Here is a 22,268-nt window from a genome sequence, read left to right on the forward strand (position 1 = left end):
AGTCCAGCATCTTTTGTTCAGCAGGCAGTGCCAATCACCCTCCATTATATATTGATGTGGAGTAAGTACCCGTTAGGGGCTGCTGCAATCACCACCCTAATTTTCCGCTCCCGCTCCATGCACGTCAGCACTCCAGTCTCTAGAGGTAAGAGAGGCTGTACTCTCTGTACTCATTAACCCGGCCGCCCTTGACATTTGTTCCTTTTTTTTTTAGCCTAATGTCACAAATTCTCTACCAAAGGGAACACTTTCAGCCTGTGCTTTTTTTTTTTTTTTTTTGCATTGATTATTTCGGCTGTTTCTTTCTGCAGGATCTGCACTTCCGTCTAAAATGGGACTCTTACATTTCACACACTGAGGTTGAAAATTTCAAACAGAAGACCTACACATTCTATGACTTGATGCGATAGAATGGCCAATGGGAGGGGCCAAGTTGAATGTACATCCAGAGCTTCACTCATTGATCTGTAAGTTTGGCTTTAAAAGTATTAGAAATTTGTTTCTTCTGGGTATTTCCAGTTACCTAAAAAACTGAAGTTATTCGTTATGTTGGATATTTTATACTTAGTGATTCTCATTTCAGAGAAGCTTAGTTTTAACGGCTTCCTCCCCTGCTCTGACTCTCCTTTGCTCTGCAAATGTCTGTTCTTGAAAGGATAGCTTACATTAGTTACACTGTATCTTCATCTTTCCCTGCACGCAGCAGAGTTCCAGTGTTTAGCATCTTGCATCTGAAGTGGAAGAAATGGGGAAAGGAGATTTGCATTTTGACATCCCGGTATAGCAAAGGACCAACCTCTCCTTGCTCAGTCCCCAAATATTCTCCCACAGCCCATTCTTTTCCCTTCACAATCTTTTTTTCCATAAGGTACAATAATATTGTATTGATTCTAAAATGTACTCCTCTCCCATATGTTAGCATCTCTGAAATAAGAACAAGTCTTTCAATCAATAGCATGTCAAAATCGGCTGCATTTTTTCTTAGTGTACACAAATTAAGGATTTTTTAAAAAACTGGTGAATTCTTAGATTGTATGAAATTCAGTAAAAATTGCTAGCATTTATTGAAGGCATACAAGTCTCAAATACTATTTTAAGTGCTTTTTCCTCCCTTATTTTTACCCTCCACAGGAACCCCGTGAATAGGTAGGGACCATTCTTAGCCCTGTTTTCCAGAAAGTGAATCTGAGAGGGATGAGGAGACTGAGTCAGCGGGAAAGCCAGGCTGGCCTCAGGTCTGTTTGATGGAGCCCCTGTTCTTCACGATGCTCCACCACACATCTCTCCTCCACCCAGGCCTGTCTTTAGAAGATGATCATTTGATTTGATCTTCAGCTCTTTCTTCCAATGAGTTTTGCAAAGATAAGGTTATCTCTGATTGTAGAACACTAATCATGCACAGTCAAACAGCTTACAAAGTATTTTAATTTATTCAATAAACACTAATAGACTCTTTCTGGATATTATGAGTATACAAAAACTATTAGAACACAGTCCCTGCCTTCAAGGGCTCACATCTAGTGGGAGAGCCAGACATTCCAGACAATAATTACACCAGTGGGGAAAGTTCTAGAGCAGGGCTAAGTACCAGGTACCTCCTGCTACTGAACTTGAGCTGGAGATATAAGGCTGAACTTGAGCTGGACTCTGTCTGAGAGCTGAGAGCAGCCTTCCCAGAGGAAATGACTTTGAAGCTGAGTTTTATTTTCTGGGGTTTTTTTTAGTTTTTTTTTGGGGGGGGGCGTGGGATGAGGAAGATTAGCCCTGAGCTAACATGTGTTGCCAATCCTCCTCTTTTTGCTGAGGAAGACTGGCTCTGGGCTAACATCTGTGCCCATCTTCCTCTACTTTATATGTGTGACTCCTGCCACAGTCTGGCTTGATAAGCGGTGCCCAGGTCCACACCCGGGATCTGAACCCAGGAAGCCCAGACCGCCGAAGCGGAGCGTGCAAAATTAACCACTACGCCACCAAGCTGGTCTCTGAAGCTGAGTTTTGAATCATGAGAATTTGCTTCAGGGCTTCAGGCACAGTGTCAGATGATGAATGAATGAGTGAATGAATGAATCAACCAGTCAAAGAAGGAATCAACTATGGCTTGAAAGAGACTGAGCCCATAGCTTGGGGACACTGTTGTGTAAGGAGCAACCAGTGAAAGACAAATCTTTGAGGGAGCCTGAGAGAGAATGGAAAGACATAAAGAGAGGCTAGAGGTCGTGGAAACCAAGCAAGGGGGCTTCAAGGAAGAAGTGGTCAGCAGTGTCGGGAGTTGCTAAGCAGAAAACAATAGAGACCGAAATGAGTTTGTCAAGTTTGTCTCCTAGGAAGTCTTTGGTGCCCTCAGTTAGAAGAGCAGCAGGCTATCACCAAGGGGATCCCTCTGCTTCACTTTCACAATTAGACCTAAGGCCTAGAAGGATCTGGTGGGATCCTTGTGCGGCCTCAGCAAGTCTTTTTCCTGTGAAGACACTGGTGAGAGTGAAATGTCTTGGGACACTCTCAGCAACATTTGTAAATCTGATTTTACAGATTTTCTAGCACATGTAATTAGTATTATTTTATTTCATCCCTCCTCCCCTCATTCATTGAGCACTATTGAGTGAGACCTTGCAGGTGAGTGAAAGAGATACGACAATGCACTCAGTAGTTCCACGTGAGTGGGCAGAGGGAGCCTGCATCTCAGCTGGGAGCCCAAGAGAGATGGCAACGGGCTTTTAGGGATGAACATTCTTGATTTCAAATTTTCAAGCTGAACAAAAAGCTACGTGGAATCAGCTGAAGGAGATCCCCTCTCCAGCTCTCTAACAGTTAGTTGAAAGGCTCCTTCTTTGAAAATAATTCACAGCCCTATCATCTTTCAAGCCAGTGCTATTCAAACTGTGGTCCACGGATCAGTTCCTGTTCCGTTCTGCAAATTGTTTGTAACTAAGTCTACAATGAGATAAGTACAGAAACAGAGTAAGCATTTAGAACTTTTATGGCAATTTGACAAAATAGTTTTATGTCTGTTGAATCTAAAAAAAAAAAGAATTGAGCTTATGTTTTGTATGCCCTTGAAGGTTTTGTTTTTGTTTCTGTTTTTGTTTTTGCTGAGGAAGATTAGCCCTGAGCTAACATCTGTGCCAATTTTCCTCTATTTTGTGTGTGGCTTGCCGCCACAGCGTGGCTGATGAGTGGTGTAGGTCTGTGCCCAGGTTCCCAACCCGAGAACCTGGGCTGCTGAAGCGGAGCATGCTGAACTCAACCACTAGGCCACAGGGCCAGGCCTTGGAGATGTTTTAATTGAATTTTCCTTGTAGTTTATTTTATTATTATTTTTTAAATATTGATCCATGATGGACTTAAAACAAAAATCAGTTGTTCCCCTCAGGTGTTCTGAGACGCATTGTTCTGAGCCACTAAGTGAGCCTCAAAGGCACTCCACTCTCACGGCACAGGCAGTTAAACCTGTGCAAAAGGACCCAGCAATACTTTCAACAGGTCAGAAAGGAGCTTAGACCCACCCTGTAGACTTTTTCATTCAAAACAGTTCTCAGCTAGATTCTTGGCAGCTTTCCAGATTTCTGCCAACAGGAAGCACAGATAAAGAGGCTTTGGAAAGTAGAGTACACTCCTCTCGAAAGTCAGATTTATCCAGAGTGGGTGCTTAATTTCACGTGAAATTGACAAAATGTGAGTGGGCCAAGTGGAGGCACAGAGAGGTTGAGTGTTACCCGTGGTGCCTTCAGAGCCAAGTGTCACGTCTGCTTCTTCTAACTGTAAGGAAGATAGAAGAGTCCTGAGCTGATACAGTCACACAGCCTGTGGCATAACTCCCCATATGGTCACGACGGCATCAAGACTTAAATAAAATCAAGTATTTGTGGTAGGAAACCAGCCCTTCAAGGTCATCACATTTACCTTAAGGTTACTCCTGTAGTGACTAAGAGAGGTAAGATCTGCTGTTGGACTGATTTTTGCCGGGGAGATGCCGCAACGTCCCCAAGTGGAATGCTTCTGAGGACACACTCGTTGAACCAGCCCTTCAGCACTCATGGACAACTGAAACCAACGTGCCCTTAGTGGACATCACCAGGTCCCCATTATTTGTATTCTCAGCTGTTGTCATATGTCTTTAGTTGATGTCTTCCATTCGACTAAATTAGTTGGATTTTTGCAGGCAGAAAAAAATATCTTCCCATTTATTTTGTAATTTTCCCACATCTATTACATTCTGTTCCCAGTGGGTTCTGAGTAAATGTTGGCTAACCCATTAACAAAATGATGTAAATCAAACAGCAGGTTCCTCTTTTCACTTTCGAAGAGCATTTATTTTCCTTGCTGGCGTACTGTTTTATTCAAGGCTCCACAAATTCGATCTAAAATTTTAGAAATTAAAGAGCACAGAAAAAAATACTACAAATCTTAGTTGATTTGGATCCCATGTGCTCAGGTACCATGCTTACCCATAGAACTTGGCAAATGAATGTCAATGCCTCATTAGCTCAGGCAGAATCCAAGCTACTCACCTATTGAAGAAGCCTCAACTGATGAGATTTCTTGAAGGGGAATTAAGAACCTGAGACCTAAAGCACACGTTATTTTACATTCCCTTTTCTCATTTCTTCTTGAATTTTTAAAATTATCTAGAAAGACTTCTTGTAGTAGTGAAAGTGAGTCACAACATCCAGTGATCAAGGGCCGAGGGATGAGATAGCTTGGAGGGAGCAAAGGTGGCAAGGCTGAGGGAGAAAGAACCCAAGAGGGTGAAGCCCAGCCTATGGGAACTAACCTCAGGCCACCACTGTGGACACAAGCTCCGTTTTGTGGAGAATTGGCAGCACCAAGGGCATAGAAATTTCGTTCCATTCTTTCCTTATCATCCCTCTGTCTCCTTCTCTCCTGCATCCACCCACCCCACTCCCATCTTTGCTTAGCCAAACCCACTTCCCTCTTCATAGAGAAAAGACGGGAACTTGTTTGGCTGGGGACTGGGGAGTAGCCCACATTAGGTTTTGAATCAAGGATTTCATTTTTACTTGTTACCCCATTGCCTCTGTGACTACCCTGAAACCTAGCAAGTGAAGCCAACATTTCCTTTGAGAAAGACCCCAAACTCTTCAAATATAGTAAATCTCAACCTCCCCAAGGAAGTTTGTATTGACGCTAGCTAAACACTTGAGAATTACAAGTTGTGTTTTAGAAGTCTCTAGAATCTTGCCTTTTTTAAAATGACCTTATGAAAACTGAGAATTAGGCAACGGGGGCAAAAAAATGAAAAGAAATGAACTTTGACTGTTCCTTTCTATTTCATTTGTTTGGTTTTCTGAGAAATGCATTTTGTAGCATAATTTTGGTATATTTGCTGTGGAGAGAAGCTTGTAGAATGATTCCCTCATTAGTGTGCAGGATTTGATTCAACAATTGGCTTTGAAGTCAGAATTTCATTACCTGTGATGGAACTGCATAGGCTATATCGGGATTTTTTCTAGGATATCAGAAAAAGGATTACGATTAAAAAGAAACAGAAAGAGAAAGAAGAACAGAGAAAGAGAGCTAGAAAAAAATTAAGAGCCAACTCTGAAAGGAAACAAATCATTTAATTCCTGCTAAAATGAGGCCCAGTTACCTGTGAGTGATGTGTTTCTCATTAACAGGTGTCTGCAAGGGTGCAGAGGATGTCAAGGAGAGATACATGATGCTTCCCTAAGTCTTTCATAAACTTTCTCCATTCACCTTCTAGAACAACCCCATACTCCTAGTTATCTGACCATTTGCAGCAAGAAGTAGAGAACAAAGGCAATCCAACAACATAGACCATGGTAGGTCTAGATTGTACCTGAGTTAAACCATGCCCTTATGTCAAGAGCAGGCATCCGCCTCCTTTCTTGGAAAAGTCTACAGCTCCCTAACATCTTCCCAGCCAAGGACTCGTGCACCCACCTCCTTCCCAGCTGGGGATTTGAAAACAGATCCAAAGTGGAAGAGATTGTAACAAGATTCTAAAACACATTTTGTACTTGTTTTTAACTGGCAATAGTAAGTGTGGATACAATCTTTTTGGGAAGATGGAAGCTTACTGTATTTGGAGAGTTTTTGTTCTTTCTCAAAAACCCTGTTGGGCTCCACTTGCTAGGTTGGTAGGAGTGGTCACAGAGGGGATGGGGTAATGGGTAAAAATGGAACCCGATTCAAAGTCTGTGCGCACCATTCCCTGACCCCAACCACAGATATGGGCAACCATGCTCCTACACTCACACACACACACACACACACACACTTTGGGGTGCAATAATCCCCCAGGCAAACTATCCCCAACCTGACCTTGAAGGGCAGTGCCCTTCAGGACCATACACCCCATCACACTACACAGCTGAGCTGAGGAAGCCAGAACTCCTTCCAGCGCCCTCTGTGACCAGAGGTCAGTTAGTATAGAGTTTTGACCCACAGAGCCCAATACTTGAGCTTTCATTCAGATTATAAAAGTCAGTTACCATTCATTCATTCTTTCATTCAGCCAACACTTGAGCATTTACCATGTCCCAGGCCTTGTTCTAGGAGCTAGGACTATAACTATAAACAAAACAAAATCCTTGCTCTCACAGAGCTTAGATATCTATGGGTATCTTTGCAAGTCAGTATAAATCATTCCATGGAAAAAAGGAGAATATGAATACACTACCAAACCAAAACAAATGAAGTATTTGATGAAACCTGTGTGCATATTCTTGCTCCCTCCCATTCCCGAGTCACGTGTGCCTCTGCCCTCTGTCTTTCATGTGAAACACAGTCTTGAGAGCCAATAACTTCAGTAAAAAGGAGTTTCATTCTTAGAGTATTTGTAAACTAAAGTGACCTTTGGGGCTAGAAGTCCTTTTCAAAACGCAGGCTTTTGTGCAAAGGAGCTCAGAGCAGTTCTGGTCCCACCGCTGAGCCAGAGGCACCAAGGGTGACAAGAGGGAAAGGCAGCATGGAGCTTGGAGGTGTGGAAAACATGGCGGCCCTGTCTTGGATGGGTCTTTCCGTTAATGAGGAGGAGTCTCATCCCTGGGCTGGACAGGCGAGGAGCCATAGTCTCCTGAGAGAAGGAAGAAAGGCAAGTCCTGGTAAGATTCAATGGAGAGGAATTTATTGTCTGGAAGCTATGGTTGCTTCTTTTACTTTGCATTTATTCCACAAGGAAGTGGGCGTTGCAGTGCATACTTACAGTTCACTCATTGATCAACGAAAAGTTCTTGAGCACCTACTACGTGTCATGAAGTATTCTGAGCGCTAGGAATGTACATCAGTGAACAAAACAGGCACAAATCCCTGCCATCATGGAGCCTGCATTCTAGGAAGAAGAAAGAAAATAAAAGCAGCACGAAGCTTGGAGGAGTGGAGAAAATGGCAGTAAAAAACCATAATCTATCAGCAGGTGGTAAGCACAATGGCAAAATAAAAAAGGAGAGGCCAGGGAGAAAGAAGGTTGTCTGAGGTGTACAGCTTTAAAAAGTATAGCCAGTCAAGTGGAACTAGGCTAGAAATCATGAAAATAATTTTAAAATACCCAACGGTTTGGAAGGTAATATTACGCTCTTAAATAATCCAAGGGTCCAATAAGAAATGACAGTTGAATCCAGAAATTATTTTGAACTGTTCCACGTGCTGGTTGTTTCCAGACCCATTTCCTCCACCCAGACCTGCCATCTCAACATTTGCCGTTCCAGATGTTCCTCTGGGCAGACTGCTGCCTTCTCAGAGAGGGCACCTCCACGTGTCATCAGGCCACAGCGACCTCTCTTCTGCTTTATTCTTCAACACCATTTTATCCACTTCCCAGGATCTCACTTTGTCCAGTTTTGTTTTCTAGAAGACTCTCTTTGTTTTTGTGGAGAGAGTCTCTAACAGGCTGCCCCCACATTTGTAGGATCCAGGGGAAGAATTCACTTGTAAACCCACACACTATGTGTCTAAACACTTTAAAGTTGTAAATCAAGCTAATTAAATAAATATATTAAATAAAATATGCTCTAAACTCCTAGCTTGACTTATATACTTCCATGACACCCTGAAAGGCCAGGCTTGCATTTAGAATTCTCTATTTCCTTGGCATTCTACACCTGGATGAGTGGGAGAGGGAAAGCCATCTCCAGGCCCTTGGCCCTCAGCATGCCCACTTCTCTTTCCACTCCTACACCTGACCTGGACCCAGCACACCCCATTTACTTCCCATCCTTGGCTCTGTCCTGCACCTAGCCCACTCTCTTCTCTTCCCACGGCTGCCCTACCTCCCTCTGCCCCATGCTCCCCACCCCTGTATCTTTCCAACCCACATGTCCAATCTCCATCTACACCCCTGAAAACAGCCTCCTCTTGGTCAGACCTCAGATCTAGAGTTGCACCTACTTACAACACAGTCCGTATATGGGACAACAAACCTAATGCAGAGGCTCACCTATTCCCTGTGCCAAGAGCACAGACTCTGGGTGGGAATCTCTTTGGCCAAATGGACTCTGTACCATGGAGAGGCCTGTGGCCAGCAGTGGGTCTGAGTGAGGTCCAGGGAAGGGCTCCTCTTGTCTCTGGAAAGAGCAGAGACCCAATGTGCACAATCCACCGTCTTGAGCTGAAAGGTGATATTGTTATTATTGGTACTGTGTAGTCATCATCATTAGGAAATGCAGCATCTATAACTGTACCCAGGCATTCTTTGATTATTTCCCTATCATTGAAGTGGTACTCTTTAAACCACAGAAACCAAATATCCACCATGTACCATGCTATATTTTTGTAGTGTTGTGCCTCTGAAAACATTGTTAACAATACACTCTCAAAGAGGTTTATTTTGGCTTTATTTAACCGATCCTATAACCTAATTAATTATGGAATATGATTTGTTATCTATTACCGCTTAAAACAAGATATTGTTTCCACTATAAACAAGTAAAAAACAAAGAAACAAATTATTGCTAACTTCTTAGGAAGTAACTCCCAGTTTACTTCAAATGTGTGTGAAGCAAATGGTGCTTGAAAGTTACTGAAAAATGTATCAAAGCAAGTAACAATTAACCAGAAGTTCGCTACATTGAGAAAGAAATTATATGGAATAAGAAGGAAAAGTTCCCCACTCACTCTCCAGTTCCACTCCTGTGATATACCACTGTCTGGAGTTTTGTATCCTTCCCAAAAGTTTTCTCTGCTTGTGCAGACACATTTATACTATAAGCAGATTCCTTTTTTTTGGAGGAGGAGAGAGTACCAAAACTTGGATTATATTCATCTGCAATTTGCTTTTTTCCCATTTTTGCCCATATACCGTGGACATCTTTTCAGGTCAGTATATATAGAGCTACCATATTTTTCTTATTAGATGCTTAGTATTCCACTAATGGATGTCCCCCAAAATGATCATTTCCATTATTTTTTTTTAAGGGCTTTTGTTCCCCCCCAAAGCCCCAGTAGATAGTTGTACGTCATAGTTGCACATCCTTCTAGTTGCTGTATGTGGGACGCAGCCTCAGCATGGCCAGAGAAGTGGTGCATCAGTGCGTGCCCGGGATCCGAACCCGGGCCACCAGCAGCAGAGCGCGCACACTTAACCGCCAAGCTGCGGGGCCGGCCCTCCATTATTTATATTCCTAGAAATAATACTGCAATGTGTGTGTGTGTATGTCTGCATGTATGTGCATCTATATGTATATATGTTCATGCATCTTTATGTATTTGCAGAATAGAGTCCAAGAAATGGGATTGCTAATTCATATAGTATACGATTATCCTTCTAAAATGCTGTGATATTTTATACAACCATCAATAGTGTGCCCTTTTCTCCCTCACCTTCATCGGAAATACATCATATGCATCTTTTGAATATTTGCCAATCTGATAGGCAAAAAACTTATTTTTTTCTAATTTGCATTTCTTCATTTCTTAAATTATTAGTTTAATTAGTACATGTTTTAGGTCCTTTGTAATTCTTCTTAGTGAATTGCTTGTTTATATCCCTTGTTCATTTTTATTGTCTTCTCATTCTCTTATCGATTTGTAGGAGTTCATTATATTTTAGGGCTATTAATCTTTGCCTAGAATATTTGTTATAAATATTATCTCCCATTCAGTTACCGATTCTTGTACTTTGTTTCTAGTTAATTTGTTTTTTGTTTTTTTTTTTGCTGGAGAAAAGATTTTAAATTTTTGAGTCAAATCTGTCTATCATTTCTATGTGGCTTCTGAGTCGTATGTCTGTCTTAGAAAGTTCTGTCCCAGCTCCCAAATATATTTTCCTTTATTTTCTCTCCTTTCAATGTATACTTATTTGTTTTTAAAATTATACAAATAATACACAAATTTGTACTCAAATAATTCAAATAACACAGATGAATAAAAGTTATTTTCACTCTTTACTGTTCCCAATCTCACTTCTCTCCCTGAAAATAATTACCGTTGACATGGAAGACATCTTCATCTTATCACATTGGTTCATATTTTATCTCATTTCCAAAAGGGTTCAAGACTGTTTTTCAAAGATATAAACAACATAGAGAGATAAAATATATTCCAAATTTCCTAGGAGCCAGCATTATAGAGACAGAAATATCTGGGTTCATAAAGTAAAAATAAATCATATGCTCATGAAAACCATTATTTCTGATTCCAGAATCTGAGAATAACGTCTTGCTGGGAGGACATGGCAACGCAATGAACAAGATCCTCGTGGTATTCACAGTCAGTAGTTCCCTTCAGCTTTTCTTACAACAGCGTTCAAGGTCAATGGCATCATGCCATTTAATCAATTTAATATGGGCCAATATGAAGCTCTACCCCATTGGCACCTCTCTGATGGGCTAAATTTTGGGTGATGGGATTTATGACACAACATTAATTTCACGAAGACAGGAATCAAGGAAAGGAGCAAAAGGAAAAGCACTACAATCTTTCCCTTTCATAAAAAGTGAGTCAAAGTAATTGTTTTTATTGTAATTTTGATAATTAGACGGACTTGTGAGAACGATTGTGAATTGCTGTATAGTAACCATTAGTAAAATTAAAAACAGGCTCCCTACCCTCCAAATTATTGCGAAAGGCAAGAAGAAACAAAGTCCTGTTTATATTGAAAACAGAAGTGATTAAAAAAGGACAGCAAGGAAACCAAAAACAAAACCACAAAATAACATGACAGTGATCATAACAATTATGACAATTAAAAACTCTTATTAAAAGACATGGTTTGTGGGAGAGTGTATATTGGTACAAGCACTTTGTAAAACTGCCTGTGTCTTCTAAAGCTATAAATTGCATATTCTGTGACCCAGCAATTCCACCCCAAGGCACATTCCCAACCAAAATTCATGTATAAGTTCACCAAAATACATGCACAAGAGTGCTCATAGCAGCACTGTTTGAGATAGCCCTAAACTAGACAATATCCAAAAGACCATCAACGATAAAATGGAAAAAATAAATTGTGGTATATTCATATAATGGGCTATTATTTAGCAATAAGAATGAACTAACTACAGCTGCACCCACCTATATGGATGACTCTCACAAACATAATGTTGAGCAAGAGAGTCCAGACACGAAGGTGCACACACTATATGAGTCCATTCATATAAAATTCAAAACCATGTGAAACTAATCTGTGCTGTTACAAGTGGTCACCCTTGACGAGGCTAATGACTAGAAGGAGACAAAAGGAGTTTCTGGATGTTCTTGATCTGAAAACTGTTTCCACAGCTTTTTTCACTTTGTGAAAATTCATTGGGCTATTGGGCTATACACTTACAATTTGTGTACTTTTCTGAACGTATATTCTTTTTCAATAGAAATTTATAAACAACAAGACATTTTAAAAACAACATTCAGTGACTTGCTATGTACAAGAGAACACAACAAGCACAAAATGAAAGAAAAAAACACTAAAAATAAAAGAATTAGAAAAGATCAGCTGCCGTTCATTGAGCACTTGTTATGTGCCAGTGTACTATTTTAAGCATTTTCCTTATACTATTTTATTTACTTTTCCAACAACTCACACTTATACAATAGGATAAAGATGGTTATTTATATTTCTAATAGATATTATCAATAGAGAACCATAATAGTATTGAACATTTATTCATCAAATAATATAGTACCAAAAATACAAAAAGCAAAAACTTTAGAGATAAAAATAAGGAGTTATGGAAATATAGCTGCCATGTAATATAATAACCATGCCTTCACAAAATCTGTACCAAATCAATTAGGCAAAAATAGGTAAAATTTAAAAAATTTCAGCCATACACTTTCTTTATATGTGTCCAAAGAACACTTTTATGAAAAATAATCATATATTAGTGCAAAGAAAATCTAAAAAAAAAAAAAAACAATCAAAACAGCAGTAATTGAAAGGATCACATTCTCTGATTAGATATAATAAAATTAGAAGCTCATAAAACACATTTAATTTACAATAACACTAATAAAAACACTTGGAAAAAAATTTTAAACCTCATATCCTAAAAATAAGAGTCCATAAAGCTGTACTTAGAGCTGAACACATGGCCTTAAAAGCTTTTACTATCAAAAAGAGAAAATAATAAAATGAGCACTTATGAAATTAATATATAAAAATCCTTTAAACCACCATTAAACAGTTAAAACTGAAACAGAGAAAAGATTCCATTCACAATAGCAAAACAATAAAAATAGAAGCATATACATAACAAGAAATGTGCAGGGACTGTGCCAAAAAAATTATAAAACCGTATAGGAGGACATTTAAAAAAATGTGAACACATTGAGAGACACACCATGCTTCTAAACGTGAAGACTAAAAACTGTAAAGATTCTCCCCAAATTAATTCGTAGGTTAATGTAATTCTGACCACATTGCCAATTAAAATTTTTAAATTGATAAAGTAATTCAAACATTTATCTTGGAGTATAAACAACTGAGACTATTTAAGAAAATTAGAAAATTAAGTGTAATGAGGAAAAAAAAGATCAGCAATTAAACATATCAGACACTTCCACTTCTGGTAATGGAAGATAATGGTAGACTAAATACCTCAGATAAATACTCTCCCTGAGAGCAACTAGAAAATCTGGACAAAATATAAGGATTGTCTGCTTAGAAACAAAGGGAGAACTAAAAAGAGAGTGAAGACTTCCTGGGCCACGATACAGGGAAGTACAGAGGCCGGGTAGGTGAACCAATGGTAGTGTTTGCCCATTCCAGAGGAGCTGCTGAGGCACTGGAAGGATGATCTGTACTGCTGACAGCCTCTTGGGGCTGAGGAAACAGGGGCTGGAATTCAGGGTTCACTAAAAGGGTAAGCCCTAGTAAATCCCCCACTTTGAGTTGGAACCCTAAAGAGCTACCTCCAAGGAAAATTAATGAATGAAATACATAGGCCCTAGCTGAGAACTACACTTTACTTTCTAATCATCTCAGTTCCGCAATTTGATTAGTGCTAGCACCCCCAAGCATGAGAAATGTACATCCTCTCAGAAGGAAGATATCATCACTCAAACTCTTTCAGTTATTTTCACTAAGAGTTTTACAAGTGAAATATCTAGCACATAGTAAAAAATAACCATGCACATGAGGAGATGGGACGTGAACACACACCAGCAAAGACAAAGGGCAATGTGAAGAGTTTCAGGTATGAGTTTTCAGACAAACTGTAAAATAACCATGTACACTATCTACAAGGAGATAAAAGATAAGATTGAGAATTTTGGCAGAGAACTGGAAAACTTTTTTTTTAAATGGAACTGAAAAGCTCTATAACTGAAATTAAGGATTCAATGGAATGAGTTTAAAAGCAGATTAAAAACAACTGAAGAGAGATTTAGTGTCCTGGAAGATTGATTAGAAGAAAAGTCCAGAATGAAGTGTAGAGAGACAAAAAGCTTGAAAATACAGATAAGAAGGAAAGAGACACAGAGAATTCAGTAAGGACTAATATACGTGTAATTAGAGTCCCAAAAGGAGAGAATAGGGAGAAGGGGCACAGAAACAATATTTGAAAAGAAAATAGCTGGAAACTATCTAACACAAATGAAAGATTCAAGGACCTCTAAAAGGTTCAAACAGGATTCAAAAAGAAAAAAAGAAAAAGAAATCTGTATCTAGGCACATTAAGACAAAAAATAAAATAAAATAAAACCTAAAAACAAGAAACAGAGATTGTCTTAAAATCAGGCAGAAAAAAAGACAATTAAGTTCAAAGGAGCTACATTAAACTGACAGTTGATTTCCCAACTAAAACCATGGAAGCCAAAAGACAATGGAATAATATCTTTTTTTTTTTCATGTGTACATCATTATATTTCAATTTCTATGTGGATTACATCATGTTCACCACCCAAAGACTAATTATAATCCATCACCATACACATGTGCCCAGTTACCCCTTTCGCCCTCCTCCCTGCCCCCTTCCCCTCTGGTAACCACCAATCCAATCTCTGTCTCTATGTGATTGTTTGTTGTTGTTTTCATCTTGGTATTTAACTTTCTCCCTCTGACTTATTTCACTTTGCATAATACTCTCCAGTTCCATCCATGTTGTCACAAATGGCCAGATTTCATGGTTGTTTTATGGCTGAGTAGTATTCCATTGTGTATATATACGACATCTTCTTTATCCATTCGTCCCTTGATGGGCACCTAGGTTGCACTCCCACCAGCAGTGTAGGAGAGTTACCTTTTCTCCACATCCTCTCCAACACTTATTGTTTCCTGTCTTGTTAATTATAGCCATTCTGATGGGAGTGAGGCGATATCTCATTGTAGTTTTGATTTGCATTTCCTTGATAATTAGTGATGTTGAACATCTTTTCATGTGCCTGTTGGCCATCTGTATATCTTCTTTGGAGAAATGTCCATTCAGATTTTTTGCCCATTTTTAAATTGTGTTCTTAGTTTTTTTGTTGTGGAGATATATGAGTTCTTTATATATTTTGGATATTAACCCCTTATCAGATATACGGTTTGCAAATATCTTCTCCCTATTGTTAGGTTGTCTTTTTGTTTTGTTGATGGTTTCCTGCTCTGTGCGGAAGGTTTTCAGTTTGATGTAGTCCCATTTGTTTACCTTTTTTATTGTTTCCCTTTTTTATGGAATAATATCTTTAAGGTACTGAAAAACAAATGAACAAAATCTTCCAAGCTGGAATTCCATATCCAGCAAAAATATCCTCCAAGAACAAAGATGAAATGAAGAAATTCTTAACAAATAAAACTAGAAATTTTTTTCACTTAGAGGACCCTATCTAAAGAAAATCCTGAAAGTTGTTTTTGGACAGAAAGAAGATAAAAGATTGGCGATGCAGACAGGGATAAAGAGCAAGGGATATGGTAGCTGTGTGAGTAAATCCAAGTGAATATTGACGATATAAAACAATTATAGTATCTTTGGAGCTTAAAATACAGAGAGAATTGAGGTGCATGATAACGATGGCATAAAAGTAAAGTGAGAGAGTAAATGGAAATAAAGCATTCTTAGGTTCTTGCATTGCCTGAAAAGCGGTAGAGGTACCAATTCATTGTCAAAAAGACATACTGTAGGGGCCGGCCAGGTGGCATAGTGGTTAAGTTTGCATGCTCTGTTCTGGTGGCCTGGGGTTTGTGGGTTCGGATCCCGGGCACGGACCTACACATTTCTCATCAAGCCATGCTGTAGCAGCAACCCACATATAAAACAGAGGAAGATTGCGGGGCTGGCCCTGTGGTGTACCAGTTAAACGCACATGCTCAGCTGCTGGCGGCCTGGGTTTGGATCCCGGGCGCGCACCACCGCACTGCTTGTCAGGCCATGCGGTGGTGGCGTCCCACATAAAGGCACAGATGTTAGCTCAGGGCCAGTCTTCCTCAGCAAAAAGAGGAAGATTGGCATGGATGTTAGCTCAGGGCTGATCTTCCTCACAAAAAAAAAATAGAGGAAGATTGGCACAGATGTTAGCTCAGAGACAATCTTCCTCAAGCAAAAAGAGGAAGACTGGCCCAAGATTGGCAACATATGTTAGCTCAGGGCCAATTTTCCTCACCAGAAAAAAAAAAAGGCATGATGTAGTATTTTCTCATCAGAAATCTACATTAAAAATAAAGATCAAGATAGCATTAAACATCACTTGGTATTTACAGTAGACACCTGAGGCTCCATCATTTTCCACAATAAACCCAGAAATACATGTAGTGGAATATGTGATATTCCATTAGTGGAATATGTGATAAATAGAGTTTTACAAGACCAGGGAATCTATTTATTACATAAGTTTGTGAGACTTTGGAAATACACGTTAAATAGTATAGATAGCATAGCCTATGTAATCTTCAACTGATAAATAATTTTAAAATACTAAAGTGGGTGCAATATTTTATCGCTGAATTTGGACACATTTAAAAAGCTCTAGCAGGCGGGCCCCGTGGCTTAGCGGTTAAGTGCGCGCGCTCTGCTACTGGCGGCCCGGGTTCGGATCCCGGGCGTGCACTGACGCACCGCTTCTCCAGCCATGCTGAGGCCGCGTCCCACAAACAGTAACTAGAAGGATGTGCAACTGTGACATACAACTATCTACTGGGGCTTTGGGGGGAAAAAAAAAGGAGGTGGATTAGCAATAGATGTTAGTTTAGAGCCAGTCTTTCTCAGCAAAAAGAGGAGGATTAGCATGGATGTTAACTCAGGGCTGATCTTCCTCACAAAAAAAATAAATAAATAGAAAGCTCTAGGTATTCAACCTTTGCCGTAAACAATTTTGCTTGATATACGCATGATTAGAATCTGCACTTCAGAAATGCTTCTCAAACCTAACCTTCATAAAGCCTCCTTCCACCATTAGGGTTACTTAGAAAAAGGACTATACATTTACCATTGTTTGGATTCAGTTTACTCACTAGAATCATTCTTTTCAGCCATTTTCCAGTATGAAATAAGGGTGAGCCTATTATGTGGGAAATGTTCTGAATCCTTCGGAGAGGGGGTCAGACACGCTTGTATCATGCACCATGGCCTGAGGCTGGAGGTCAAGCTATGGAATTTTCTGTAGTTGGATTATCTCACTGATCACTAGTGCTATGGTTGTTCTTAATGCCAGTGAGTTGATTCCAAGTCCTAGCGATCCTGTGGACAGCAGAGTGGAACCCTGCCCAGTCTTTTTGCGCCCTCCTCTCACCTTTCAGTGCTGTAACAGACAATGCTCTGCCGCTATTCATAGGGTTTTCATGGCCAATCTTTTTCAAAAGTGGGTGGCTGAGTCCTTCTTCCTAATCTGTCTAGTCTGGAAGCTCTGCTGAAACCTGTCCACCATGTGACCCTGCTGTGTTTGAAATAGCGGTGGCATAGCGTTCAGCATCACAGCAACATGCAGCTGCCACACATGACAACCCGCAAACAGTGGTGTGGTTCCCTGACCGGGAAACGAACCTGGACCACAGCAGTGAGAGCACCAAATCTTAACCACTAGACCACCAGGGCTTGCGGTGCTGTTGTTGGAAACTGTAAAAAAAAAAAAAAAGAAAAAAAGCATGCTGTAATCATTATGGTAACCACTAAAAGAAAAGTTTAAAAGTGTACAGTTCTCAATCTAACGGAGGGGAGAAATGGAATAATGAAAAATCTTATCAATCTAAAGAAAGACAAGAAAGGAAAGGAACATTGATCAGGAAAAAGAAAGAAATGCACTTAATGAGAACCTATATTTAAACACCAAAATATCACTAATCAATTAAATGTAAATGAACAAAATGCTATAATTAAAGACAAACATTGTCAGACTGAATATATGAGCATATTTTTTTCTTCATATAATTTGATACTGTTATAAAGTATGGATAGATAGACATACACACAGACACACATATGCTCAACCTTCTATGTTTACAACACAAGGATACACAAAGGTTAAAGTAAAAAGATGGGAAAAGCCAAAAATTAGTTCTTTGAAAATACTTAGAAAATTGATAAATCCCTAGTGAGACTGATTTTAATAATAGAGAAGGCACAAATTATCAATGTCAAGGATGGAAAAGGAAACATCGCTACAGATCTTTCATAGATTAAAAAGATAATAGAATGATATTAAGAATAATTTTATGTCAATTCATTTGAAAATTTGGATGAAATGGACACATTCTTATAACAATAAACCTTACAAAATAGAGCACAGAAACAGACCCTCACATCTACAGACTTTCGATTTATGACAAAGGTGAGACACAGCGGGAAAGGAGGGTCTTTTCAATAAATAGTTCTGGGACAATTTCCAAATAGGGAAAAATAAATAAACTTGAACACTGAATTACACCAAATTTCCAGAATGTTTGTAGATTTAAATGTGAAAGGCAACCAAATAAATCTAGAAGAGAATATAGATTAACCTCATAACCTCAGGGAAGAAGAAGATTTCTTAAATAGGACTCAAAACCATAGACTCTTAACCACTGAGGAAATGATTGCTAAATTAGATTTCACTAAAATTAAGAACTTCTATTCATCAAAAAGGCAAGAGAATAACAGGACAAGCAACAGAATGGGAGAAATTATTTGCAACACATTTAACCCACAAATAGTCACATAAAAAATTCATAGAAATCAATACAAAACTACGAACAACCCAGTAGCAAAATGGGCAAGACACTTCACAAAAGCGTTATCCAAATGGCCAATAAATATATATAAAAATGCTTTGCCTCCTTAATCGTCAGAGAAACGCAAATTAAAATCGCACTGTTATACAATTACAATCTCACCAGAATGGCTAAAATGAGAACTGATAATACAAACGTAAGAAAGGATGCTAGCAACTGGAACTTTCGTACACTGCAGGTGGGATTATAAATTGGTACAACCACTGGGGAACAGTTTAGCATTACCTATTAAAGCTGAAGGAGTGCATGCCTCATGCCTCAGCAATTCCACTCAAATAGAAAGGGGTGCAGGGAAGAGAGGTGCAAGAATGTTCATAGTAGCGTTAGCAAAAAGCTGGAAACAAATGCCCATCACCAGTACCATGGAGAAATGAATTGTGGGATATTCATACTATAAAGTGTTATACCGCAATGAAAATAAATATACTACTGCTACACTCAACAAAAAGAGAAACCGCGTAAACACAACGTTGAGCAAAGAAGCCAGACACAAAAGAAGACATAACGTATGATTAAATTTATAGTCTAAAGCAAGAAAGAGGCAAGGATTTGGAGGGTACGTGCAAGGGAGTGATTCCAATATTTGACCAAGGAAGTTAATTTGGGTAAGAAGAGAAGAGAGGACATGAGGGGAGGGAGGGGCAGTGAAAAGGCTGGGTAGGGTCACTGGAAAAAGTGAGCTGGAGGGACAGGAGGTCTTGCTCAGAGAGGGGGTGCCTGGACTTGAGATTGTGGACGGGTTGCAGTGATTGCTCACGAGGTCTAGAAAATGCCCACTGAGGTAAGGGACTGAGGTACAGGCCTGAGGTAGGGGAGACGATAAGGGGAGTTCCAGGCACTGAGAGGCCTGGGTGTTGAAGCGATCATCAGTGTGTATGTTAAAATCACCAGGAATTAAGGCAGAAGTGGTGCTGGAGAGACTTACAGTGAGCTAGAAATTACAAATATCAACACACGAAGGGAGTGACCCTAGGGTCAGTTGATGATGCACCAACAGGTGTTGTAGATAGTGGATAATATAGTCTGGTGACCCGAGATTAAAGCTGGGTGAATTTAGGGAGGATGGCGGGGAATGGGCTGGAAGCATCACTGAGGAGGAAGGAGGGCTCCTCCAGGCTCCGTGGTCCTGGAGTGCAGGGGTTGGGAAGAGGACCACAGGGGAAGCAGTGACCTCAGGGGAGATCCATGTGTTGTTTAGAGCAAGAAGCTGAGGAGAACATTCAGAAAGGAGGTAGAGGGTGTAGGGGGTTTTGCGAATGCCTGAGGGCTGGATATAAGGGTGTCAGGGGTTGGGGAGGGATGGAAGAAGTGGACAGAACAAGGGAAGTGTGATGCCCTGTGGAGGTTAGGAGGGCAGGAGAGGAGGAGTGACCTGAGATGACTGAACACAGCTAAACGCATAATGAGATGAGTCCTAATAGCCTCCAAAGGGGTATTGCTGGGGGGGCTGCCATGGTTTTTTATTAGTAGTCAAATTATCCCCTGTTTATTTTGTTGGTTTTCTTTTATTTACTTATTTTTTATTTTATTTATTTATTTATTTTTCTGTGAGGAAGATCAGCCCTGAGCTAACATCCATGCCAATCCTCCTCTTTTTGCTGAGGAAGACTGGCCCTGGGCTAACATCTGTGCCCATCTTCCTGCACTTTATATGGGACGCCCCCACAGCATGGCCGGAGAAGCGGTGCGTCAGTGCGCGCCCAGGATCCGAACCCTGGCCGCCAGCAGCGGAGCGCGCAGCTGCGCCGCGGGGCCGGGCGCAGTTTGTTGGTTTCCTTAATGTTAGTTTTCTTCATGCACTTTGAAATTTTGTTTGCAGCCTTTGTTTTGCTCATTTTCTTTTGTTTTGTTGTGGGACTTGTGTGTGTGTGTGTGTGTGTGTGTTGGGGGCAGGGGTTGCTTTGTTATTTCTTGCTGAACTTATTCCCCTATGGCAGTTTTGTGTTGCCGGCATTGAGGTTCCTAGGACCCTGTAGTCTAGAACCGGGTGTTTTCCTGGTTGCCGAGTCTCCGTTCAACAGAGAGAAGGGGAGAGCGTAGCGGCACCTGGCAGCTTAGAGTTGGCTCTGACCTTGCTGCCCTCCGCTGCATCCTGCCGGTGCGAATGGGCTCCTTCACACCAGCTGGAGCCCCGTGCAGTGGAGCAGCTTTTTCAGACTCCTTCCACACTTGAGGAAGCCCATCTCTGCCCCAGGCTCACCCAGCGGGGCTGGCTCTGTCTCCCAGCCATGAGGACGGAAAGCTACATGGCTTCCTGGGGAATGCAGTTGCAGCGCTACCATACTCCTTACACTGCCTGGAACAAATTTCAGCTGAATCAAAGACTTAAATGTAAAAAAAGTCTAATTTTTAAAAAATAATCAGAGTTGGAGAAGGTCTTTATAAGAAGATTTTTTTTTTAATCAAAAGATAAATGATGGGCCGGCCCGGTGGCATAGCGGTTAAGTTCGAGCACTCTGCTTCAGCGGCCTGGGGTTCCCAGGTTCAGGTCCCGGGCAAAGACTGATGCACTGCTTATCCAGCCATGCTGTGGCGGTGTCCCATATAAAGTGGAGGAAGATGGGCACGGATGTTAGCCCAGGGCCAGTCTTCCTCAGCAAAAAAGAGGAGGATTGGCAACAGATGTTGGCTCAGGGCTAATGTTCCTCAAAAAAAAAAAAAAAGATAAATGATCATGGAGGCCAGCCCCATGGCCTAGTGGTTAAGTTTGGCGTGCTTCACTTTGGCAGCCCAGGTTCAGATCCCGGGTGCAGATCTACACCACTTGTCAGCCATGCTGTGGCGGTGACCCACACACAAAATAGAGGAACACTGGCACAGATGTTAGCTCAGGGCAAATATTCCTCAGAAAAAAAAAAAGATATATGATTGAATTAAAAGCTCTTACAAATCAATTTTTTATTGAGATATAATTGACATATAACATTAGTTCAGGAGTACAATGTAACAATTCAATATTTGTATATATTGCTAAATGATCACAAAAAGGCTAGTTAACATCCTTCATCACACATAGTTACAAATATTTTCTTGTGATGAGAACTTTAAAGATCTACTGTCTTAGCAACTTTCATATATACAATACAGTATTATTATCTATAGTCACCATGCTGTACAGTATATCCCCAGGACTTATTTATTTTACAACCAAAAGTTTGTACCTTTTGACCCCCTTCACTCATTTCACCCACTCCCACCCCCTTCCTCTGGCAACCACCAATCTGTTCTCTTTATCTATGAGTTTGGTTGGTTTTTCAATTCCACATATAACTGAGATCATATGGTATTTGTCTTTTTCTATCTGACTTATTTCACTTAGTGCAATGCCCTCAAGGTCCATCCATGTTGTCACAAATGGCAAGATTTCTGTCGTTTTTATGGCTGAATAATATTCCATTGTGTATGTATATACCACATCTTCTTTATCCATTCATCCATGGATGGACACTCAGGTTGCTTCCATGTCTTGGCTATTGTAAATAATGCTGCAATGAACATGGGGGTGCATATATCTTTACCAGTTAGTGTTTTCATTTCCTTATAAATCAATTTTTTTTTTTTTTTTGGTGAGGAAGATCGGCCCTGAGGTAACATCTGTTGCCAATCCTCCTCTTTTTGCTGAGGAACATTGGCCCTGGGCTAACATCTGTGCCCATCTTCCTCCACTTTATAT

At 40.3% G+C, this 22,268-nt stretch overlaps 1 long non-coding RNA gene across 2 annotated transcripts in view; it reads right to left on the reverse strand.

The window, feature by feature from the left end:
• Window positions 1–6,703: 6,703 nt before the first annotated feature.
• Window positions 6,704–22,268, reverse strand: part of LOC147913028 (uncharacterized) — a 69,743-nt gene continuing 54,178 nt past the window's right edge. For both annotated transcript variants that reach the window (XR_015549240.1, XR_015549238.1), the window contains exons 4-6: window positions 8,417–8,587; window positions 7,187–7,312; window positions 6,704–7,057 (exon numbers count right to left, since the gene is read on the reverse strand). This is a non-coding gene — a long non-coding RNA (uncharacterized LOC147913028). The remainder of the gene's footprint in view (window positions 7,058–7,186; window positions 7,313–8,416; window positions 8,588–22,268) is intronic.

Source organism: Ceratotherium simum, chromosome 31 (assembly GCF_057802395.1).
Source record: "Ceratotherium simum simum isolate JZ-2026a chromosome 31, ASM5780239v1, whole genome shotgun sequence".
NCBI classification, from domain to species: domain Eukaryota; kingdom Metazoa; phylum Chordata; class Mammalia; order Perissodactyla; family Rhinocerotidae; genus Ceratotherium; species Ceratotherium simum.